This window comes from Aquarana catesbeiana, linkage group LG03, assembly GCF_042186555.1.
Source record: "Aquarana catesbeiana isolate 2022-GZ linkage group LG03, ASM4218655v1, whole genome shotgun sequence".
Classification (NCBI taxonomy): Eukaryota; Metazoa; Chordata; class Amphibia; order Anura; family Ranidae; genus Aquarana; species Aquarana catesbeiana.
In genome coordinates, this window is record NC_133326.1 from 265,422,868 (window position 1) to 265,450,080 (window position 27,213).

Here is a 27,213-nt window from a genome sequence, read left to right on the forward strand (position 1 = left end):
ATACCCTGTCTCTTATTTCTTATGTTAGGGGACATTACCAGCCTACCCTTCTGCTTTCCACTGATGCTGAATAAGCATTTGAAAGGGTGGACTGGGACTACCCGCTGACAACACAATTTTTTGGTCTAGGTCCCAAAATGCTGCTTCTTTCACTTTATTCCCACCCAACAGCTCAAATAGGTAATAATGGCCTGCTCAGCAAACCATTTACACTGAAAAATGGCACACGACAAGGTTGCCCCTTGTCACCACTTTTATTTGCCATTTCCTTGGAGCCCTTTTTTTCCTAGCATAATAACGATATCCATGGTATTACGGTTGGGAACAGAATACATAAATACGCTGCTTATGTAGACAATATTCTATTTTATATCTAGCAACCATGAATTTCTATACCAAACCTAATGTCCACCTTTCACACATTTCAAGTGTTATCCAATTTTAAAATGTATCTGTCTAAATCAGAAATCCTAAATATCACTGTCCCATCCTTTGAGTTCAGCTTGTTAAAACCACACTTCGCTTTCCATTGGCAACAGGCTAGTTTAAAATACTTGGGGATTCATTTAACACTTCGTCTTTCCGACTTATTTAGGAATAATTATATCCGTATACTGAACAATATAAAATCTGATCTCTGTTGCTGGTCCCATCTCTGTCACTCCTGGTTGGGTGAGATTAATGTCATAAAAAATATCTTTCCCATGGTTCTATTTTTTTCCAAATGATTCTAATGGGTGTGCCTATAGGATTTTTTTTTTAACCATTCTTCAGTTACTAATCTCACGTTATGTTTGGAAAGGGAAACATCCTAGGACCTACCATGATTTCCTGTTTCATTAAAAAAAAATGGTGGGTTTAGCGAACCCTAATTTCAAAATGCACATACTACACCATTGCCCTCACTAGAATCTCTGATTGTAAATATGCCGGGGTGCTAAACTTTGAATCTACCCTTTGTGATGCAGATCTTTCTTTTCTACCTTTGATACTGCGTTCATTCTGAGAACTGGCCCCTCATCTTTGACAACTTCATCCTTGGCTATTTGAGATATGATGCATGCTGATTATTTCTGGTCATACAACTCGTCTTTAAAGTGGTTGTTAACCCTCTTCTACTAAATCATGTAATCTTCTCTGTACCATAATAACAAATGTCCCTGTGTCTGTGTTATGTAAAAAATCTGCCAATCTGTACCTATATAAGCTTGGCTCGTGGCACTCAGCTGAGTTGTCAGCTATCTTCTCTCTCTGTCTCACAGTTCCAGTGGGCGGGGCTGAGCACTCCCACTGACATCAGCCGGGAAGGGGGGGAGAGAGGAGAGAGAGCCGGCAGTCAGCTGAGCGCCGGGAGCTGCACTTATATTATATAAAGATCGGAAGATTTTTTACATTTCACAGACACAGGGACACTTATTATGGTACAGAGGGCATAAGATGATTTAGTAGAAGTTATGAAAGCAGCAGGAACGGGGGGGGGGGCACTGGTGCGAGCACACAGGCAGGGAGGGGTTGGGAGGAGGACAGAAGAGACACAGACACATGAGAGCAGGGCTGATGAAGGAACATACTCTGACCATGGTGTCAGGGCTCAGCAGACCAAATTATCATGGTCAGTATACAGGGGGGAGGGTATAGCCAGGCAGGATCAGCCAGGCTTTTCAGGTGTTACAGGGGGCCAAATGACACAGCACAAGCACTGTGCTGCATTACATGCTTTAAGGGAACAGGATCTGTTTTTTTTTGGGTTAACAAACGCTTTAATGCCTCTATTGAAATATCATTTTTTTTTTTGCTTAGAAAAAATGATCAAGGCTTCAAGTCAAATCTCATGTAGCACTCCTTACTACTACACCACATTCTCCAAGATCATACCATTAAAATGCTATGGTTTAATCTTCAGCACCAGGGACCCAACCTTCATGCACCAGTGGAACTATATGCAACTTTCACAATTGGTCCACTCCTTACTTCAACTACCTTAAACCCTGGATGACCTAAATCCTATTGAGTCAATGTTCCACCCTAAGGATCCTCCATTACATTGTGTTTCCCAGTTCTATAAAGCTCTTCTTGTCATACAGGGGTCTCAATATTTGGATTTTACTTGTTGGGAATCTGATATACATTTCAATCTTGCAGATGTTCAAAAGGATAAAATAATGCATCTCTCTCACTTTATCTATATCATCTAAGATTGCAGGAGTTAAATCGGAACTTCGGTATTTTTTTCATCTTTCCATCTAGCAACTCTTCTGCCCTTGTTGTCTTAACTTTGAATAGTAAAACATTTTTTTTTTCTGCCAGTAAATACCTTATACAGCCCACTTCCTGTTTCTTGTCTGGAAAAATGCCTAGGCGTTTGACATCATGCACAGCTCTCTCTCTCACTCTGGTGAGAGTTTGCCAGGAAGGGAGGGGGGATGAGCCATAAGAGGGCAAATCATAGCTGCAGAGCTGGAGGTGTGCCTTTGTGTGTCTGTGTAAATACAGGAAGTGAACAGGCAGCAGCTTCAGCTGCCCACAGTTAAAATGATTGCAGTCAGAATAAGTGGATGGAGATTTCTGCAGCATATTTGCAGTACAGAATCAAAGTATATAGAAAATTTACTAAGTAGTTGGAGGGAAGCTTCAGAATGGCAAAGATATTTTATTGCAAATTATGTGAGAAGACTGCAGTTTCACTTTAACTAAAACCTCCACACCCACTGGCATTATACACCTGTTAAACCTCACGCCATGTTTCCCTCTTACTCATCTTTATGTTGGAGGGAATGTGGCGACTCTACTACTCATGCTCACATATGGTGGGATTGCCTATATATTCGTCAGTGCTGGCGTGAATAGCTTTGATTCAAGGTTGTAGTATTCAATGTGACCCTTGGATAGCATTGTTTTAGTGTACAACAGAACCAACAGGCCAATATAAACAGTCCGTAACCCCACATCTTTTGAACACTGCCTTTGGGGACAAACCTCTGTTCAATCAACGGTTCAATGGCCGCATAGAATGGATGATACAGGGTATATGTCTCCTAGGAGGTACAGACTTATATTGCCAAGGAGTCAATATCTCGACACTCGGCTCGAGTTTAAGAAATATACCCACATAGTAAAGCTGATGTGTTTTTCTAGTACTGTTTGATTTTTTTGTGCTACTTTGGTGCACATGCCATAGTTGACTGAATTTTTGTTTTGATTTGGTATCGATTATTATTATTATTATAATACAGGATTTATATAGCACCAACAGTTTACGCAGCGCTTTACAATATACGTAAAAGGGAGACAATACAGTTATAATAGAATAAAATACAAGAGGATTAAGAGGGCCCTGCTCAGAAGAGCTTACAATCTAATAGGGTGGGGCAGGTGGTACAAAAGGTTGTAAAACTGTGGAGAATGAGCTGTTGGAAGTGGTAGGAGATTAGTTGGAGACGTGATAGGCTTTCCTGAAGAGATGAGTATCAATGTTCTACATTGTATATTGTACTTTGAAAAATTGTGTTTAGTCTATAAATCTTACTTTTGCTTTGTGCTCCCTTGTTAAAATTTGCAATAAACATGTATTAAACAAGTAAAAATCACAATGTGACATTTCTATGTCAGACATCCAGAAGGTATCGTATGGTGCTCCCTTAGTCCTTTTATTTATCATGGGCTGCTTCCATTGTCCCTATATTTTTTTCTTTCCTTTATTTTTTGTATATGCTTATATGTCTTTGTTGTTTAAAGGCAATAAAAATGGTTATTTCAGAAAAGGATTTAGAAAGAATATGGTGCTCTGTTATTGTGATCTGCTTTTACATGCAATTGACATATTTTTTTCTTTCCTTTATTTTTTGTATATGCTTATATGTCTTTGTTGTTTAAAGGCAATAAAAATGGTTATTTCAGAAAAGGATTTAGAAAGAATATGGTGCTCTGTTATTGTGATCTGCTTTTACATGCAATTGACAGATTAATTATGTAGAGGCCCTGTTCTATGATGTTGTGCCCCTAACTACATTTAGTGTGTGTTTTAAGCTGTTATTTACAATTTCTGGTTTCTTCACATCTTTCTTAAACTCAGGAGGTTGATTGATTCTGCCCGTTGCTAGTGGGAATCTCCAGTAAGCAGTGCAGGAGGGGCAATTGCCTGAGATATAAATACTGTATATACTTGAGTATAGGCTGACCCAAGTATAAGCTGAGGCACCTAATTTTACCACAAAAAACTGGGAAAACGCATTGACTCAAGTATAAGCCTAGGGTGGGAAAATGCATCAGCTACTGGGTAAACAATGCCCACCTGCAGCCACACTGTGCCCAATTACAGCCTCATTGTGCCCATCTGCAGCCGTACCTTGGATTACTAAAACAGCGAGCGTTTCCCGCTGTGTTATGCAGTCTTTTCAGCCGTTCATTGTAACAAGGCCCCGCCTCCTCCTCGTTCGTGATAGAGGAACACTGATACAGTTTCCCAGCATTGTATCAGTGTTCCTCTATCACGGACGAGGAGGAGGCGGGCTTTGTTACAATGGACGGCCGCCGAACAGACCGCATAACACAGCGGGAGCTGCTGAAGAATGTTACAGAGGAGCTAGGAAGAAGCCACTCCTGGACATTGTTAGATGGTTTCATTGCCCGCAAACCAAGGTATCTTTGACTGCAGTCATATACGCGTTACGTTTGTAGCACCCTTGTTCTAAACAAGGCTGCTAAAAAAATTTAGCTTATCAAATGGGTTTCCTCCTAAGCCTGTTTCAGCTGTAGTTTCTCCCTTTTGTCAATAGGTGGCACTGTTACCTTTGGCATTAGTGTGATGAAATACAGTGGGACTAGGTTAAGGATATGTATACTTTTCTCAGCCAATTAAACTGGTCGCTGAGCATGCTGGGAGAAGGTATTTATTTGGAGGTTAGGTGATCTGGGTTTGGGTGGGTGTGTGAGGAGCATCTGCTGTGGTGTAGGCCTGAAGCCTGGGGCCTAGCCATGTGTTCTGGGACTCTGCCGGAGGAAGTCTGGTCGATGCCTGGGGGCATGGGAGAGGAAATTGATAGAGAGAGCAAACACCTCTTGTTGCCTGTGGCATGCTGAGAGGGATGGAGTTTTGAGGAAGTACCAGAGGAGACTCTTCATAAGCCAGCAGCTATGAAGTGGCTGGGAAAACTTCAGGAGAGAACTCATGTGAGGAAATTCAGTGAGATGCTGTGAGTTGAGTTGGTTGTTATAGGAGACAGCTGTTGCTACAAGGTAGAGATTGTTGGATTCAGCTTAAAGGTACTTTTTCTGTACTGATGTCTGCCTTTGTCTAGATTTTTGTCTAAGGACTCTGCCGGTCCGCTAATTGCTATTGTATTTGACTAAGGGTGTCCTGTGCCCTACCCCTCTCTCATTTCTAAAAGTGACTGGTGCCCATCTTTCTACCTTGCACATCACCCACCATGCATGGTAATGCCTGCACCCTGAGGAGGAATGTCAGCCCTCCCTGTCTCTGGGGGTCACCACCCAGCCTCTGGAGGTTGGGCAGGGTGCTACATGTCCAAAAGCAAGGATTCTTTAGATGGAGTGGCTACTGAAATTCTAAAGAAGAAGTCCCTGATTTTGGACGGAACACATATAGGTGTCATGTCATTTCATGGCCATTAGGGATGAGCCGAACACTCCCCGGTTTGGTTGCGCAAACACCGTTAAAGTCTATGGGACACGAACGTGAAAAATCAAAAGTGTTAATTTTAATGGCTTATATGCAAGTTATTGCCATAAAAAGTGTATGGGGACCCGGATACTGCCCCAGGGGACATGTATCAATGCAAAAAAGTTTTTAAAACGCCCGTTTTTTCAGGAGCAGTGATTTTAATAATGCTTAAAGTGAAACAATAAAAATGAAATATTCCTTTAAATATCGTATATATCAAATACATTGCCTGCACTGACTGAATATAGAGTCTACACTGAATTTCTAGTCTAAATGCAGAGTATATATATATATATAATATTATATACATATAGTGGGGGCGGAAAGTATTCAGACCCCCTTAAATTTTTCACTCTTTGTTATATTACAGCCATTTGCTAAAATCATTTAAGTTCATTTTTTCTCCTCATTGATGTACACACAGCACCCCATATTAACAGAAAAACACAGAATTGTTGACATTTATGCAGATTTATTCAAAATGAAAAACTGAAATATCACATAGTCCAGACCCTTTGCTGTGACACTCATATTTAACTGTCCAGACCCTTTGCTGTCCATTTCTTCTGATCATCCTTGAGATGGTTCCACACCTTCATTTGAGTCCAGCTGTGTTTGAATACACTGATTGGACTTGATTAGGAAAGCCACACACCTGTCTATATAATACCTTACAGCTCACAGTGCATGTCAGAGCAAATGAGAATCATGAGGTCAAAGGAACTGCCTGAAGAGCGCAGAGACAGAATTGTGGCAAGGCACAGATCTGGCCAAGGTTACAAAAAAATTTCTGCTGCACTTAAGGTTCTTAAGAGCACAGTGGCCTCCATAATCCTTAAATAGAAGATGTTTGGGATGACCAGAACCCTTCCTAGAGCTGGCCGTCCGGCCAAACTGAGCTATCAGGGGAGAAGAGCCTTGGTGAGAGAGGTAAAGAAGAACCCAAAGATCACTGTGGCTGAGCTCCAGAGATGCATTCGGGAGATGGGAGAAAGTTGTAGAAAGTCAACCATCACTGCAGCCCTCCACCAGTCGGGGCTTTATGGCAGAGTGGCCCGACGGAAGCCTCTCCTCAGTGCAAGACACCTGAAAGCCTGCATAGTTTGCTAAAAAAACACCTGAAGGACTCCAAGATGGTGAGAAATAAGATTCTTTGGTCTGATGAGACCAAGATAGAACTTTTTGGCCTTAATTCTAAGTGGTATGTGTGGAGAAAACCAGGCACTGCTCATCACCTGTCCAATACAGTCCCAGCAGTGAAGCATGGTGGTGGCAGCATCATGCTGTGGGGGTGTTTTTCAGCTGCAGGGACAGGACGACTGGTTGTAATCGAGGGAAAGATGAATGCGGCCAAGTACAGGTCTATCCTGGACAAAAACCTTTTCCAGAGTGCTCAGGACCTCAGACAATGACCCTAAGCACACAGCTAAAATAACAAAGGAGTGGCTTCAAAACTCCTCCGTGACTGTTCTTGAATGGCCCAGCCAGAGCCCTGACTTAAACCCAATTGACCATCTCTGTAGAGACCTAAAAATGGCTGTCCACCAATGTTTACCATCCAATCTGACAGAACTGGAGAGGATCTGCAAGGAGAAATGGCAGAGGATCCCCAAATCCAGGTGTGAAAAATTTGTTGCATCTTTCCCAAAAAGACTCATGGCCGTATTAGATCACAAGGGTGCTTCTACTAAATACCGAGCAAAGGGTCTGAATACTTAGAACCATGTGATATTTCAGTTTTTCTTTTTAATAAATCTGCAAAAATGTCAACACTTCTGTGTTTTTTCTGTCAATATGGGGTGCTGTGTGTACATTAATGAGGAAAAAAATGAACTTAAATGATTTTAGCAAAAGGCTGCAATACAACAAGTGAAAAATTTAAGAGTGTCTGAATACCCTGTAGATAGATAGATAGACACAAATACATACACACACACACACACACTAGACTGTGTATATATATATATATATATATATATAGATATATATATATATCTATATATATATCTATATATATATATATATATCAAATACACTGCCACTAACTAACCTGCCTGCCTAATCTAGCTCAATCTATCTCTGTCCACACACTATACACAAACGCTATGTATGCAGCCTTATATAGTGTGGGGCGTGGACTTAGTCCCCCAGAGCCAGGGTGCCTTTAACCAATTATGACTTTCTCAGCAGAGTGCGCTGTGATTGGCCAAAGTACGCAGGTCAAAGCATGCTTTGGCCAATCATACAGCAATGCACTGCGATCTCGCAGTGCATTATGAGGTGTTCCATGGAGCACAAATTTCCTGTGAATGCCCCATATGTTCAGTTTGTTTCAGAACAAACGAACACCCGATGTTCGAGTCGAACTTACGTTCGATTCGAACCGCGGGTTCATCCCTAGTGGCCATCTTACTATTGAGCCAAGAGTCGGCATATGTGTTTGATACACATACATACATTTGAACTAGCACTGTCAGCAGTGCTTTATTTTTTTAAGGCAATAGTCTTCTTTTATTTATTAAACCTTTTAAATGGAGAGCATTAGATCTTGTGTGCTTCCCTTTCCTTCCCATATACACTGGGTGTTCCCGAGTGCCTGAGGATGTGTGGACTCTTCCTATGAGAAAAGAGGAGTGAAGATCTGCCAAGATTCTGTCAGAGCCCAGCTATTATCCCTGAGAGGAACACCGCTTACTTTGACCTTCTGGTAATGCAGGGGTCATGGCTTTGAGGTGAGTGGCCACTTTGTATGGTGGTGGAACATGGAGCACTTTTATCATTTGGATCACAGTATTACAGTGGTGAACGCATATACTGATTGTATTTTAATTTACACTATTTGTGAACAATCATATTTGTTGCACATTATAATCATATTAGATGTGTATAGCACTTTGATATTTTTGTGTTGATATTCAGTATAAAAGACTTATTTTTGTTGTGCTGTACTTTTTTTCTACTTATTTATGGTATTGATAAGTGTTGTGATTTCACTTAATTAGTCTCAGCTGGCAACAATATTATTATTTTGATTTCATATATTTGAGCACAGGGTATTGTGTGCATATTGTGGTTGCACTAATTGAAGTTAGCATTATACAGTAGATCGAGAATCTCGCCCCACTGTGTTATTGTATTTTGACAGCATGGACTCCTCCATATGGTTGTCATACTGATTAGAAACATAGAAAAGTGATGGCAGAAAAAAGAAGTGGTCCATCAAGTTTACCTATTTTTTTGTTGTTTTTTTTTTTTTTTTTTAATTTATACAGGTTTTAGTTTTTTTTTTGTTTAACACAAATTTTCCAACAGACTCCTCATGAACAGGAATGACCATGGATGGATCAATATTCAGCCGGTCCCTGCTGAACCAGACAGATTTCGATCCACCTATGGGCAGCTTAACAGTGCTGTTTATTCTGTTAAGACTGCACTTTTTGTGGAAAATTGGAGTTTGCCTGAAACAGCACAGGGAGCAGATATTAACATTAAGGCTGGGTTCACATATATGCAAATTGGATGCGGTTTTGACCGCATCCAATTTGCATAACATGTGAATGTGAATGGTTTTCAATGGAGCCGATTCACACATGTTTGGGGCAGCTGTGGTGCGGTTTGAAAAAGGGTCCTGTGCGTTTTTGGGTCTGGTTCAGGTGCGAATTCAGGGAAAAATCTGTGCCTGAATTGCACCTGAACCAGTGAACAGAAACGCTCCAGACTGCAAACCTCAGCCAGACATGTTTGAACCCAGCCTTACCATTATGTTTACAGGCTTGGAAAAAAGTAGGAAACTCCTTAATTTTAGCAACATGAGCGGGGGGGGGGGGGGGCTTATTGTAGTGTATATACTGTAGTGTTTCTTGTTAAAAATATTTTTACATTACCTATTACCACAGGTGTATACATCATTCGATTTAACTAGGTTCTCAACTATCTAATATAATTAGGTCAGGAAAAAAGCTTATCTTAGGAAGCAAGTTTGCTATTTTTATACAACCTAGCTTTATCTGTACAAGTGTCTGTTAGGTGTGCTACTTACCTGACAACATCCATAAGAAGTGCTAAAATCTCTAACAGCTGTGGTAATTAAATCAACATGGTGCTGCTTAGTGATAGGGCTGTTAATTTTTTATAATGTATTCATTTTACCCTTGGTTACAAATGTCAGACTAAATATAGATGTTAGAGCAGAATTAACTTCTGCAAAAAAGGAAAAAAAAAAGGGGGGGTGGCAGCAGGAGCTTTTAGGCATAATGTGATAATATGCTTTGTACGCCATCTTCTCCTGGTCTTCCTTCTGAATTCAGGCTCTTTATTGGCTGGGCCAGGATGACAAAATCTGTCCAGTATGTTACCAATTAAGGACATCTCCAACTAAAATGTATACAAACCCCTCCCCCCCCCACACTCTTCCTTTATGATATTATGTAAGGTATTTGTAGAGTGATAATAATAGCTTTAACAGTCTTTTATAGTCATAGTAATAGCGGGTGGCTTGTGTTGTTGTCATTCTATTTTTGTAAATGATGAGTGCATGCATTCACAACACAAGCCCTTAGCTATTACTAACTGAAAAATGATCAATCATCGCCCCAACTGCACTGAGTAGGGAGTCAGGCAATGTCCAACCTTGTCATACATTGTGTCGTTGCCCACCTATCCCAGTGCTAATCACTGGAAACAAATATTCAAACATTCTATATGGCTTCTAATAGAGAATGGATGATGTAATGGGGAAAGCTAAATGGTATTTTTCACAATATTGTGCACAATGTTTTGCATTTATACATTTCACTATTGATGTGGAATAATGTAAATCTCACTTTGCAGAATTCATGTTTTATGAAGGGTTATGCAGTGCAAAATAACACTTGCTCAGTCCAGAAAGAAATGTCAGTATAAAAAAATATTGACATTTATATACATTTCCAATATAATAAAATATACAGTATAATAAAAACATAATGCTCCTCTTTTTATTTTCTAAAATGATACAAAAGCAAACTCTGAGCAATCAGCTGTCCCTTAAGCACAAACCTTTAAATACAATAATGTGAATCAGTAAACCTAAATAGAAAGGAATAATTAAGGAAATGTTCCTCACTTAGACATCATTAAAAAGAAATCAGTTCTGTGTTTTTATTTTGTTCATCCTCTCATACTTTACAAAATATAATAAAGAGCATTATGAGAACAAATAGAATTTAGTATTTTTTTAGTTTGTTTTGTTAAAATAGTTGTATGCATTATTGTTTCATAAGCAGTTGTGTTTACAGACTAACACTGAAAGCAATATTTGCAAAATAGAGTAGAAATAATGTAAATACTACAAAATACAGTAATTAAACCTGTTTGAACTGTATACCGAGCTTTTGTCAATGTCACACTTATTTTAACTTTCATAACATCTATACAGTGCATACAGACTCATTATCAGACATAGGCAAGACAAGAATGCTTATAGAATTGCAATAACTAACATGACTTTAGCAGTGTAATTCTGACCTTATCCCCAAGAGTTTAAAAGCAGAAACAGGTCACTGATCGGCAGCAGTAACAGCAATAACCAAACCATAAAATAACACTAGTGCTTTGTGAGGGACATTTACAATTTTACAAAGGGACAGAAATTGATAGACTCAGCGCTGCAGATAACTATACATGAAACATAGAAATTTGAAAGGGGTAAATACATTAAAAGGGTTCATTTTTGCAATCTTGTATTGCTTGAAGACATGACATTTCATCTCAAAATGTGTTTGCTTTAAAAAATACTTCCGCTAAAAATAGAAGAAAAACTGTGGGCTACAATTGCTGAACTTCTTTTGAAAAACTTTACCTTGTCTGGCTTTGATACTTTGAGACATTGACATGAAACAAGCATGTAGCCAGTGAGATTGGAATTCCTGATCTGGTTGTTTGGTCTGAGTTCTTGAACTGAGTAAGTGGGTTGCATAACAGTGAAGCAACTACTATCTAACAAATGAAAGCCATAATAGCAGCAGAGCTTCCACAATTCTATCATGCTTTCATTCATTGGAACCACATTTTGTAAATAAGGGTGCATTAGAGCTTATAAACCCATGATTTCAGTGAACTATGCTAGAAGTATCGTTTCAACAAATTACCAAGGGCAATACATTCTAATGCCGCATACACACGATTGGAATCTCCAACAACAAATGTTTGATGTGAGCTTGTTGTCGGAAATTCCGACCGTGTGTAGGCTTCATCGGACAATTTTTGTCATAATTTCCGACAAACAAAATTTGAGAGCTGGTTCTCAAATTTTCCGACAACAAAATCCATTGTAAATTCCAATCGTGTTTACACAATTCCGACGCACAAAATTTCACGCATGCTCGGAATCAAGCAGAAGAGCCACACTGGCTATTGAACTTCCTTTTTCTAGTCCCGTCGTACGTGTTGTATTTCACCACGTTCTTGACGTTCGGAATTTCCGACAACATTTGTGCGACCGTGTTTATGCAAGACAAGTTTTAGCCAACATCCGTCGGAAATAAATCCACGGTTTCGTTGTCAGAAATTCCGATCATCTGTACACGGCATAAGTGCGAAACATGATGAAGGGCAATATGAAACAAACATTGCAGGTTGATAATGCAAAAACAAGACTCAAATACTAAATTACACTATTAACAGCTGTGTAAAGAAAATCTAAACTTGTGATGTGGCTCAAGCAAAACTGCTCTTTGTTTTGCCATGGGTCAGCCAAAATTATCCAAAATATGGCTTAATTGCTAAAGGCAATAGACTAAACCATATACATGATGGAAAGAATACACATGAAAATCAACCATGTCCACATATATGTTAATCATGTGGAGGCAAAATATTGTGTATATAAATACATATACATTGCAAATATTCCACACAGAACCACCCTAGAAAGCAACCAAAATCACTCGCTTTTCAAAGGGGGTTAAAAAAAATTAAAAGGAACCCAAATCCCCCGCCTTTCAAAGGGAAAGAAAAGAAAATTGAAAAGCAACCAAAATCACTCGCTTTTCAAAGGAGGAAAAAAAATTAAAAGCAACCAAAATCACTTGCTTTTCAAAGGGAAAAAATGTAAAGCAAACAAAATCACTCGCTTTTCAAACAGAAAAAAAAAAAAAACACAAAGCAAGGAATGGTGAGGCAAGGGCAAAAAAACACCCCCACATGGATGGTGGAATGCGAGTCTTAAAATAAACAAAAATTAAAAAAACTTCCCTTTTACAGAGAAGTCTAAAGACATGCTTGGGTGTATGAACCTTCTCTATGATTTGCACACCAACAGCCAAGGTATTGCCTTCATGAAATTGATTAAAATGTTTGGCTACATTGGTGGAGAATTTCTTCTCTATGCTATATATATGTTCCTGAAACCCATCTCTGAGGCGCCTTGTGGTGCGATCAATGTACAGATAGTACATGTAATCATATATATTACATAACAGGTGTTACAGTTATAAAAAGATACTAATTTATGTTGTTTACCATTAGAGTATGAACATTCAACATTCCCCTTATTAATATGTGCACAGCAGGAACACACAGTCGCACCACAACTATAATTGCCGTTGCAATGCAACCAAGTGTGTGACATGATTTTATTTGGTTCAAAGGCACTTGGTGAGAGATAGTTTCCCAAAGTGGGAGCACATCTGGAAACAAAATTGATACCATCTTTCAGTAAATTGGCACAAATCCGATCCTCAAATAGGATTGGTAAATATCTGTGAACAATTGTCTTAATGTAATTAAATTCCTGACTGAACGAAGTATTGATGGTGGGTCTCCCTCTGTTGAAACACACTGCTGTTTTCTTATTTTTACCAATATGGTTGTGTTTTAGGAGGTCACTCCTATTTTTAGAATTAGCAATAGAAAGGATAGGGTGTGCGCTTCTGTTTCATATGTAACAGGATCATTATAGATTCTGCAAATCCTGAGGAACTGGAACACTGAAACTACAGGAACACCTCTGATGGTGTGTCAAGGATGGCCAAATCTGGCCATCAGCAAAGTATTTCCTGAAAGAGGTTTCCTGTAGAGTCCAGTATGTATTGAAGTACCTTGACCACAAAAGTGAACACCAAGGAAGTTAATTTCATATTTATCACAGAGCCCTGTGAATTTTAGGTTCATATTGTTGTGATTGAGATACTTCAAAAATTCATCCAAAGAACCAAAAGCATAATCCATAATGAAAATGAAATCGTCTATGTAGCGAAAAAAGTTTTTTTTTATCAAAAGTCTGTATGGATTAGAAGAACCATATATATGGAGATGCTTCCACCATTCCATATATAAATTGGCCAATGATGGCAAAAATTTAGCGCCCATTGCTGCTCCACACATTTGAAGGAACCATTCACCATCGAAAGAAAGTAAATTATGCTTTAAATTATGCTTCATCCACAATAAACATCTTTCTTTCTAGGCTGCAGGAAAGCTTGGGTATGTGGAATGCTAGAATAGAGGCTAGAAACATCGCAGGTGACGCAGAGTGAACGATTGTCCCATTTGGTGTCACCTGCGATGTTTAACAAATGATTGCTATCTTTTAGATAACTGGGGAGATTGACCACCAGAGTATGTAGCACACAAGCCATTGACCCAATCTTTCATTAAGGGAATTAATACCAGAGATAATAGGCCTCCCATGCAGGGGGTCCAACCCCTTGTGGGTTTTAGGTAAATAATGAAACATTGGTGCAACTGGAAAGTCAGGGATTAAATTAGCTGCAGTTTTATTATCAAAAATACCTAGACATATCCCCTCGTTTACCACAGAGGTTAAAATCGTGTTGAACTTCTTAGTGAGATCACTTTTTAATCTTCTATAGATCTCATTGGAAAGCTGTCTCTCTGCTTCTGATCTGTAGGCATCTGCATTCAATATCACCACTAAACCTCCCTTGTTCAAATTTTTAATGACAATTGAGGTGTCATCTTCCAAATGCCTCAAAGCCTTTCTTTCACTACCTGAAAGATTATCACAATTGGTGCATGTGTCAACCGATATGTTAGATGGAAAAGTGATATAAATACTGCGCCAACCTCGGGGGATGAGCAGCCAACACAACAATATGACGTATTGTAGAATAGTGTGTGAAGTAAATGTGTAGCGCTAGTGGTGTATAGAAAACCGTCGCTGAGGACGTCTATGACGAAACGCATACGACGGAGCCACACACACTATGTCACTTCCACGTTTACGAGAAGGTGGAACGCAGCTGGAGCGCAAATAGCTGTCGGTATCCCCTATCTCGGTACACGCTTGGGTTGTTGTTTTTATACTTGTACCGGCACAACATGCACGCTGGCTATGGGCGTTACCGATAGGAACACATGGTTTTTATTGGATGCTGTTGCCTGGTGTTTAATTTATGTTTTTTAATGAATAAACGGACCGATTTTTTAAATTTACTACACCATTGGAGCTCTTTCTTTATATATATTTTTTGACATATGAGTGATGGGCACATCAGAATCAACTACTCAATAAGGATACATCTGGGACATCCACCGCGGACATCAGGGAGCAGTGACCTCCATAATAAGCACTACAGGCCCATTACCCCTGTAGGGGTGTCTGGATCCGGTGAGTAGGAATTCTGAAAGGGGAGCACAGAAGTCACCTGGAAAAATATTTAAGCACCAAAGTCACCTTTATGCTGTCTAGATTTGATGCAGACACCATTACGTATATGGAATTTCCATATTTCTTCTTCTTTTCTTCCTGCATATTATAGACTTCATGTTTTCTCTGCCAACAGCCATAATACCTAGGGACTACTGCACCAATTATTGTATTTGTTTTGGAGGATACCATCTGGCTGATTTGGGATTCCCACATAGATGTAACAATCTGTAATTCCTATATAGATGTGACAGTGTTATATGCGAATTGGAGGCGTTTTGCATGTACATGCTTTTGGATTATTTCCTATACACAGCTTTTTTCCACTTCCATTGTACACCTATATACCACCTAGAGATACAGGCTGGGTACTTAGGCTTATATGACATACCTCCTCCACTTTTACCTATTGAGGTAGGAAACCCTCTACATATCACATAGCCTACTCAACTGTATAAATAAATAATAAATATCTTTATTTGATTTTTTTCCCTATGACATAGCAGCTTCTAGGGTTTTTTAGGTAGCGCCACACACCCCTTCTCTCTCATTCATATTAAAACACAGGAATACATCTAAGATGTAAATCTGAGGATGCATACACTGTGAATATAATAACATATCATATAGGAAAAAGTGTTTGTGATAAAAACGGTGATCAAACCAGTGTGTAAGTGATGCGACTGAAAAAAATCGCACAAAATCACAGGAATTGTTTTAGCGATTAAAAATCACACGAAATTGCATGGCTTTGTAAATCACACAAACAAAGTGAAAACTTTAATGACAACAAAAAATCAAATTGAAAGCACTCTATATGATTCTGAGAGTAAAAAACAAGGAGTATATGTTCAAGTGATCAAACCGATTATGAAACTCGTGAGTATATACTATAGTGTATAATATAGAATGTGGATGGTGATCAAAAGTATATCGCTGGCGATAAAAAAATCGAATGGTGTAAACTCTTGATGTGATAGGGTAAAGTCACACCAAATCACATAAATGCATAATTCGAAAAAAATCACAGCAATTAAAAAATTGCGCAGAAACGTGTAGAATAAATATGTGAAATCACAAACAAGTGAAGTGAATGCTTCAAAAAGAGTAAGTGATAAGTATATATACCATATAACTCTGGAAAAAACAGGGAAATATTACATATAGATATTTGAACTGAATGGAAATACTGTGAAAGTTAGCTATATAGTGTGAAATACAAATATAGTTATTTAAAGTAAATAGTATAAAATACAGATATAATGAGTGCCAATATTTCAGGTGTATCAAATATATCACTGCCAAAAATAAATCAATAGCATGAATATATCACAAATTAGTAAACACAATTAAATGAGTCCATGAGCACAGTGGTGTGGTGGATAGCACTTTCGCCTAGCAGTAAGAAGGGTCGCTGGTTCGAATCCCAGCCACGACACTACCTGCCTGGAGTTTGGATGTTCTCCCTGTGCCTGCGTGGGTTTCCTCCGGGTACTCCGGTTTCCTCCCACACTCCAAAGACATGCTGGTAGATTAATCGGATCCTGTCTAAATTGTCCCTAGTATGTATGAATGTGAGTTAGGGACCTTAGATTGTAAGCTCCTTGAGGGTAGGGACTGATGTGAATGTACAATGTATATGTAAAGCGCTGCGCAAATCATTTAAAGCACACAGTTCTCTAAAAGAGAATTGTATAGTGGTGTCAAGAGAAATATGTACATCAGCAGACTCATATGTATGACCAAGATCAATATCATGATTATCATCAAAATAATGTTTTTTTTATTGTTAAATTTCTAAAAGAGTACCAAAAAGTTACAATTGTTTTTGGGGGCAAAAATTGAGGCCCATGAGGGGATAAAGACCTATCAGAAAGTTTCAAGACATTTCAGGTACCTACTTCGTCTTGCGGGGGACAGTCCGTAGTGGAAAATGATTGGAACCACCACTGTTGTCCCCGTTTACGTCCCCTTCTTGTTTTCTTGGAGCACTTGCGCTTCTGTGCCCCGTTTTTTGGAAAATTGGGTGTGCTGCTTCCATCGGTGCGTCTGCCCTCTGAAGAGTGTGTAGTGGGGAAATTCAAATCAGAGGCAAGTACAGGACCTTCTATAAACTCAGTCTCAGAAAAACTGACATGTTTCCTGGATGTATTGCCCCAGTTTCATTTGCACTTCCAAACATAAACGGTATTAGTATCATAATCCAGCTTGTCCCTGAACATTTTGTATTTTTTGGTTTCAATAATGTCCATCTTTAGTTTGTTTAGATGCTCATTTAAAATGTTGTCTAAATCTGTGAAATCAGCCGTACTCTGAAAAGGCTTAATTTCCTCCTGAAGAGTCAGGATGTCGGATTGCAGCTTGTTAATTTCAATTTTCTTTGATGAAATAATGATTTTCATAAGTAAAGTGGAACAATTGGACAATGTATCAGTCCACCTCTTTTTATGTTCATCATCACAAAGTTCAAAATTAGGAAGCTTTTTTTATACGGAGACCCCGAGGGTTTTGCTCCAGGTTATTTGCTTCATTTTAAAATTAGTACTGAAAATAATCTTTTAATATAGTGGGGGTTCCTAAAAAAATGTCTGATCTGGGTATCAAATACACTAGGTACACTATACTCGTTTTTCTTTTCTTTTTTTCCTTGTCAAAAGAAGTTTATTGAGTATACAATATTATAAAGATACATAAAGTAAGTTTACAAGGATCTATAAAGTAAGCTTATTGTTTTACAGTAGGGTTTATATAGGTAAATATCATGAAATTTCAAATATTAAATATTGGGTTCACGTAAACCTAAATTAAAGATATATATCATTTCCTTAGTTACTTTTGTAGGTATTTAAATGATTTATACCTACTATACATATTGTTTACAGGTAGAGTGTATATAGGTCAAATAAATTCTGATAATGAGCTTTAATCGTAAGGTGGAGAAAAGGAAAGAGAAAGAAGAAAAAGGGTAGAAAGGCAGAGGTATGGTCCACAAGGTTGTCCCGCTCGTCAGTTTATTATTCTTTTTAGTTCTCTTTGAAGCCTTAGAATGGGTGTCTCTGTAAGTCATTTAATCTGCTACCATGGCAACAGGACAGAGTCATTGAAGTTTGACAGGAACTGTTGTTTTATCCAAGGATGCCAAAGTTTTTCAAATTTTGGAATTTGATTTTGATCGATGGCTACCATCTTAGCATGGGACATTGTATTATTCATTCTGTGAATTGTTTCTGCTAGTACCAATGTAGGAGATTTCCATGCCTTGGCCACTGTTTGTTTTGCAGCCGTTGTTAGTTGGATCATAAGTTTGAATTGAGAGAGTGTTAACCATTCCGGTTTTAGATTAAGTAAAGTTATATAAGGATCTGGTTGTATTATTTTTTTAAATATTTTAGATGCAATCACGAAGACTTCCTTCCAGAAGGTTTGGATTACTGGGCACGTCCACCATATGTGTAAATGTGTGCCTATTTCTGGGCATCCTCGAAAACAAAGAGCTGAGGTATTAGGTGAATATTTTGCCACTCTAGCGGGTACAAGGTACCAGCGAGTTAGGACTTTATAATTTGTCTCCAGTGCTAAGATGTTGGGGGAAGATGACTTAGATGTGAGCCATATGTTAGACCAGTCCGTGTCTTCTAAAGTTTGTCCCAGGTCCTCCTCCCACCTCTGAACGTAAGAGGGTCTATTAAGATTTGGTACTTCATATAATTGATTATAAAGTGATGAAATTGTACCTTTAGCAAATGGATTTTTTGTACAGATTGATTCAAAAATGGATAATTGGGATAATGGTGTATCCCCCTTCAGGAATGGTGTATAGAAATTTTTGATTTGGAGATATCTAAATATCTCAGAGTTTGGTAGATCATATTTTTCTCTAAGCGATGGGAATGAAAGGAATGATTTAGATGCTATGAAGTAATTTAGTGTCTGAATGCCTGATGTTGTCCAAGCTTTAAAAGAATTTGGGTAGATCCATGCCGGATAAAAGGCCGGATTTCTGATAAAAGAAAGGAGAGGATTGTGTGGAGATTGTAACTGATATTTGGTTTTTAGTTTATCCCAGAGAGATAAGAAGTGTTTAGTTATGGGATTATGAAATTTAAAGCGGTCTTTAGGATCAAGCCATAATAAGTTTGATATTAATAGAGGGTCATTTTCTGAAGCCTCTATAAATACCCATAATGGGATTTCCTGTTTTGCATGGTATTTGGACAGACTGGCCAAATGTGCTGCTCTGTAGTAGTTAGTAAAATTAGGGTATCCCAGGCCTCCTTTATTTTTGGGAAGATGTAGTGTGTGTATAGGTATACGTGGTTTAGAAGAGCCACATATAAACGAAGTTGCTCTTTTTTGTACTATTCTCAAAAAATAGGAAGGAATTGGAATAGGGAGGACTCTGAATAGATAAAGCAATTTGGGTAGAATAGTCATTTTGATTGCGTTAATCTTCCCCTATCCAGGATAAAGGAAGTTGCGACCATTGTTTTATTAGATTTGTGATCTGTCTTAATACAGGAGGATAATTGGTTGAGAATAAGTCAGAATGAGATGCTGTTAAATGAATTCCAAGATATGGGATTGATTTTTCTGCCCATGTGAATGGGAGTGCAGCCCTAGCCGGGATCAACTCCATGTTTGTGAGTGAAATATTAAGCACTAGGCATTTCTTGGGATTAATCATAAGGCCGGATAGGGCTGCAAATCCATCAAGAGCTGGTATTAAGTTAGGACCAGAGACCTGTGGTGATGATAGAAAAAGTAATATATCGTCTGCAAATATACATAATTTGTGTGTGATACCTCCTACTTCAATGCCAGTTATAGTTTGGTTTGTTCTGATGTATTGGGCCATGGGTTCGAGTATAAGGGCAAATAATAAGGGAGATAATGGGCAACCCTGTCGGGTACCTCTTTCGATATTAAAGGCATCAGATTTGTATCCAGCATATTTTATATAGGCTTTGGGTTTATTATATAATGCTTTGATCCATGTTAAAAAGTGGGGTCCAAAACCCCATTTTTGTAATGAATATTGCATATATTGCCAGGATACTGTGTCAAATGCCCTCTTAATATCGAGAGATAGAAAACATAAAGGGATTTTCCATTTTTTAGCAATATGTGACAATAACACTGCCCTGCGTATATTATCGCCTGCCTGTCTATTTGGCATGAAGCCTACTTGATATGTATTAATTTTCCTATAATGCTATTGAGGTGTTTTGCTATTATTTTGCTAATAATTTAATATCAAGGTTTAACAGAGAGATAGGCCGATAATTCACACAGGAAGTATCATCAGAAAGGGGTTTTGGGATCATACAAACAATTGCCATTAGTGTTTCTTGCCTAAAAGAATGTCCATCTAGAAGTTTGTTAAAAGTTTCAGTGAGAATGGGAGAGAGTATTTCTGAGAATGTTTTATAGTATAAAGCCGAGTAGCCGTCTGGGCCTGGTCTTTTGTTAAGTTTTAGGTCTTTTATGGCGTTAGCAACTTCATCTATAGTTATAGGCTCATCCAAACTGCTTTTTTGATTCTGAGATAACTCAGGTAAGGTTATTTTTGAGAAGAAGGATTCAGCCTCTGTAGGATTAAATTCATTGTTTGTCTTGTATAAAGTTGCGAGATGTGAGTGAAATTTATGGACTATTTTAACTGGATTACAAGTATAAACATTTTTTGATAATTTCAAACGTATTGGTTTGAAAGATTTGTTAGTTGAATTTAATGCCCGAGCCAAATATGTACCTGGTTTGTTTGTATTCATGTAGAAATTGTGTTTGGAGCGTTTGAGGGATTTATCAACTGACTCAGTGAGAAATAGATCGTATTCCAAACTAGATTTTTCCAGATGAGATTTTGTACTCTGAGATGGATTATCTTGGAATGATATGTAGGCTGCATTAAAATTGAGTTCTAGTTTTTTTGCTAGATTTTTGCGTTCCCGTTTAAATAGTGCCATTTGTCTTTGTATTGTACCATGCAAGACAGGCTTATGAGCTTCCCACAGTGTTATTGGGGAGATGTCTGTTGTATTATTAATTGATATGTATTCCTTTAAAGCTTGTTCAATGGCCATCTGATGTAGTGGGTGTTTGAGCATTATGTCCGGTAAGTACCACGTTGGGTCATGCGCTTTTGGTATGGCTGAGGCTATAGTAGTGTATACTGCATTATGGTCAGACCACGGAATCGGAATTATATCTGATGCAATAATTTCTGGTATCATTCCTATTGTTAGAAAAATATGATCTATTCTGGTGAAGGTTTGATGAGGGTGCGAGAAATAAGTGAATTTCTTTTTCATTGGGTTACTTTCTCTCCATGAATCTACCAGATTGTATTTGGAAAGAAGTTGAGAAAAAGGTAATCTAGAGGTTATTTTGGATGGTGTAAAAGGTGATTTATCTAGAAATGGGAGGAGGACCTGGTTTGAATCCCCACACATTATCACTGTTCCTATTTTGTGTGTATTAATCACTTGTAATATATGTGAGAGGAATGGTGTAGGTTGTTTGTTAGGAGCGTAGTAGGAAATCACCGTGATTGCTGTATGCATTATATAACCCATGAGTATCAGGTATCTACCTTCTGGGTCATAAATTTCTGATGATAAGGTGAATGGTGTGGATCGGTGAAATGCAATTAGAGTTCCCCTTTGCTTGGTACAGGCAGAAGCCGTGTAAATTTGTTGATAAAAAGGAGAAATATATTTTGGAGTAGAATCTTTGGTGAAGTGTGTTTCTTGGAGGCATACTATGTGAGCCTTCTTGTTATGGAAAGTACGGAAGGCTTTGGTCCTTTTTTGAGGGACATTTATTCCCTGAACATTCAGGGAAAGTATATTCAGTGGTGCCATGGCAACAGATCAAATAGTTTTGACTTACTTTTTGTTATGCAGAGCTGACTGCGCAGATCAACCTGTGTGGACTGAAGAGATGAAAAGATAGAAAAGAAACCAGTGAATTCTGGAGTAAAGAGTAAACAAAAAACATATGAGATTAAATGATACATTGTATAAATTATTTTTTGCAAGTAATCACAATTTACCCGTGAAAGAGAATAAATATCTCTCTCAGGGGAATAAGTGCCTTCGTCACACTCCCACATAATATGGTTGGGAGAATGAGGAGGGCTAATGGGGTTACACGGATCTTCCGCTTACAGGAGAGAAGTGCTATGTCAAAAGACATCAAAATGATGTTTCATTAATTGGAGTGCAGAATATAGTTTTTGTTGAAATTATTTATTCCAGGGTGGTTGTATATGGTTAGTTTTGCCCTAGGCTAAATAATTCAGTTAGATAGGTACTGTTAATAACATTGGTATTGATGAAGATAGTTTGAATTATTTTGGGATTTTAACCCTTTTAGAGTAAACAATTACATATTTTATTCATATGCAACTGTTTAGAAATGTTAACTCATAAAATTGAGGTTGTATTGCTTCAGATTAGAATAAACAAAAACATAATTCTAGGAACTAGTTAGGTAATAATATATTTGTTTTAAGAAAAGAAAGAAAAAGCTTCCATTACTTCTGGATTATTGAACATATTTGTCCTAAAAAGTAATAAATCTATTGTTATTACCTGATAATATATAACTGAACAAGAATTTCCTTATTTCACTTATATATTCTAAGGCTATATGAATCAGAAGTAATAAGAAATATAACAGGAATGTAACATGATCCCACACAGTGTGTGACTATCAGAATGCAGTTACATTCAGTTATAAATATAGGTTTTTTATAGAGAACCATCTCTTAGTATAATAAATGAAGAGATATCAGGAATTAGGATGTCAGTCCATTGAATCTTCTTGGTCCATGGATGATGTGGCATAACGGCCTCTTTTGTGAGAATGATGATTCCCATTTTGTTCTGAAATTTTCTGGGTGCTGCCTGAAGGTGAAGATGATGCCATTCTTCTGCGTGTGGGAGTGTTGCTGCTTGTGGGTTCTGTCAGATTTAATTTTAAAAGGGTTTGTTGTAGTTCATCTGCTGATCTGCTTCTGTAAATTGTACCTTGGTAGTTAAATCTGACTGAAAAGGGGAAGCCCCATTGATACATAATGTTGGGCGTTGCAGTTCCATTAGTTGGGGTTTCATGGATCGTCTTTTAGTAATAGTAAGTTGGGATAGGTCAGCAAAAATTTGATAATTGTGTCCTTGAAAATTAAGTTCCTTTTTTTCTCTTGCAGCAATTAGTATTTGTTCTTTCGTTCTGTAATAATGAAATTTTGTGATTATATCACGTGGGGGTCCATCTTTCTTTTTGGCTGTGAGGGCTCTGTGTACTCTGTCCAGTTCTAAACGTTCAATAGGGATATCTGGCTTTAGTTCTTGTAATAGAGCAGTAATAGTAGATTGCAGGTCTGTCACAGTTTCAGGTATTCCCCTTATGCGCAAGTTTGAACGTCTGGCTCTATTTTCGTAATCTTCGAGCTTAGTTTGAAGTATTAAATTCTCTTTTTTTTATTGTTCCAATTTTGTTATATTTTCTTGGGTTGTAATTTCAATTTCATCCATTTTTATTTCTAAGGCTGCGGAGCGGTTTCCCAGCTCTCTTATTTCTTTGTTTAGGCTTTTTGTTATTTGGTCTGAGGTTTGTTTTAAAGCCTTATGAAGCATCTTTTCAAATTGTAATAATATTACTGGGGATGCTGAGGAGGCTTGTGGAGAAGTTTGTGAGAGGATTTGTTCTGTATCTGACTCAAATGGAGAGTCTTGCTGTGACATTTTCTGTCTGTGAGAGCGCCCTGATGCTGTATCTTGTGAGGTGACTGGAGCTGCTTCAGCTGCAGTGAGTGCCTGTGAGCTCTTTGTGAGGTGATTTTTATTTCTGCCACGGTTTCCTCCCAGTACCATATTTCCTGCCCAAACTTTCACAGTTTGTTCCCTGGGGCAAAAAGGTTCAAATGGATACCTTTTGAGCCTGCAGGCTCCGCTTTGTCCTTCTCTTCTCTCCTCAGCGGTGTGGAGCTCTACCAATGCATGTCTGCTCCGCTAGGCTCCCTTCTTTTCTTTTACTATATTTATAACTTACTGATCACATTAATGTACTGTAAGCTGTAGGTATACTAATATTTAGCAAGGATTCCATCACATCAGAAAATTATTTCAAGTGTTTTTCCTTGGTAAAATGGTTGAGAAAGACCGAAAGTAACTAATCCATAGGATCATATGAAATTCCTGTGTTTGGTTCCCACACTCTCATTGGTTACATTTTTTAATCAACAGAAACTTATGGGTTTACACCAAAAATAACTAAAATAAATTCTTATAAAAAGGTTTAAATGTTGCAGTAATCTTCTTTGAAGTACCTTATAAATAAACATAAAATTAGTTATTTTAATTAACATGAGCCATGTCTTAATGTGGTTTGGTCTCTTTATTTTAGAAAGTAATTACTGTAGATCACAACCGGAGAATTTGGGGAAAAAAAAAAAAGGCTTACCATTAATGACACTGAAGCTATTTAAATGTATATCAAGGGATGTTTCACTTTTAGTGAATATAATTAGTAATGATAATTACTGTACTATGGTTAAGGAAGTGAAAGGTCATGTTAAAGTACTCTCATTAAGTTATCAAGGGAATGTATCAAGAAAGTAGACTGTTAATAGAAGGATCTAGGAAAGGAACAGTTCACAAAATATGTTTATGCAATGCAAGTGAAAATGTAGTTCTAAGATGCTTATTTACCTTTATTTATTCTCAGATTGTTTTACCAAATGGAAAATAAAAGTAAAGCTAATTAGAAAATGAAAATTTAACAAGTGTGGAATTGTTAAAACTTTAAAGCGGAATGCCAACATAAAACCACATTTTCATTTTAAGGACATGGTGCAGAACTTCTCATTATTGCAAAGCCTCTCGAATCCCATCTAGTAGGATATCTCTATTCCCAATGTGGGCATAAGACTTAGGTAGTGCTATTTAGCAATGTTTTTTGGATTATAGCCACAGAAGGAATGTGTTGGTTGCATTTAAGGTGATCCCATATGTAAGAAATGTATTGTCCCTAAACTACAAGCAACAAGATTCTAGCACCTATGGGTAAAAATAACGGTTCACAGAGTCTCCTAATATATAAAGCAGAGGCACAGGTTTTGGTAGAACAAATTTCCTTGGGGTTGATTTACTAAAGGAGTAGAGAATGTTTTGTTCAAATTGGCAAAGTGAATGCTTACTTTTAGCTTAGTAGTAAAGGTGAAGCTGTGGAAACCTAAATCATCTAGACATATGCAAGCAGAAAATAAATTAATAATACATTTCACAGCACAACAAAATTTACTAAAAAGGAGGAAGCCAGCAAACTCTGTGAATCACACAATGCTATACATTACTATTACTATTTCTATATGCAATGCTATATATTACGATATATAACAAATACATATAATATATTTTATAGATCTAGGAGGATCAACAAGGAGAGAAGTAAGGACATATGTTACAGCTTATCTATAAAATGCACATAAACCCATGGTACACCTTGAAAACTAATGAACTTCCTTTAAACACACACACAAACTTTATTGCACAGTATTTATAATTATTTGTTTACACACAATAACATGTTTGGTATACATATTTCTTAGAAACAGTAAAATATAGCGCTGCACAAATCATATATTTACATGCAGGCAGATATTGAACAAACAGTTATATATAAATACTGCGCCACGCTGTGTAAATATCTCTACATAATACTACAAACTAAATATTCAAACATGCTATCAATCCATAAAGTGCAAAAATAAATAAATGTTGTGTCCCACTACGTAAATTAATCTGCTTCAATATAAAACACAATGAATATAAAACTATTCCAATTCATATGATGCAAATACAAAAGAATATATAAAAATACAGAATATTTAAATATGTGCTATAAATATTCCAGTGCAATAAATCAATGTGAACAAATTTTACACATAAAAAAAATCAATCCTTAAACGATCGATCTATATATAGTGCTTCCAAAAAAAATTCCTCAGTGACTTGTGATAGTGGTTCAGAATTAAACTCTTGGTGACTTTTCACACGCGCTCCCCCTGTGTGCTTGTGCTCACCTCAGGGGATGCGACCACACAGTTAAGTTTGGTCAGACAAGCAGTAGAACCACCATTGAGCTCAAGGTTAATGGACTCTGTGTATCCTCAGGTGCTTCTATATGGTTGTCCCTGGATCATATATATAAAAAATAGTGTGATAACATTTTAACTCCAAATTTATTGTATAAAATATGTCAATGTACTCACATGCTGTAGGTGCTACCAGCGCACCACTCTATATATAGCGTGAACAAAAACAAATCTCCCAATCCAGGAGGCAAAGGTTCTGTGTCTCTAGCAGCCATGTTCAGAGATCAATGTCTCAGCTGACTCCTCCACCATCCTAGCCCCTCCTATGCGTATTCGACACAGGGCTTATCACATGTCTTCATCAGGGGAATTCTATTGGACGGCTAGTATTGCTAAAACTTATAATAGTCCGGCAGACATTTTCCTGTAGTTCAAGATTGCGCCGATCCACGCCTATTTGTTGTGGATGTGCTACATGTCTCCACTGTTACCAAACAGCGGTGACACAGTGTTATTAAAACTTAAAGGGAGAACCATGGTAATAGGATGGGGAGAGAAACACGAACACTGCCCTATGGATTGGATGTCACATTTGAACATCATAAAGTGTATATATATATATATATATATATATATATATATATATATATATATATAATTTATATTTAGTTATTAGATAGGAAGATAAATAGGAAGATAGATAGATAGATAGATAGATAGATAGATAGATAGATAGATAGATAGATAGATAGATAGATAGATAGATATTTAAACACAACATATGGT

The 27,213-nt window shown here is 37.6% G+C and overlaps 1 protein-coding gene across 1 annotated transcript in view; it reads right to left on the reverse strand.

Moving 5' to 3' along the window:
• The window catches only part of TRHDE (thyrotropin releasing hormone degrading enzyme), a 1,580,966-nt gene that overhangs the window by 1,349,912 nt on the left and 203,841 nt on the right, over positions 1-27,213 (reverse strand). The gene's annotated exons all lie outside the window — the stretch shown is intronic.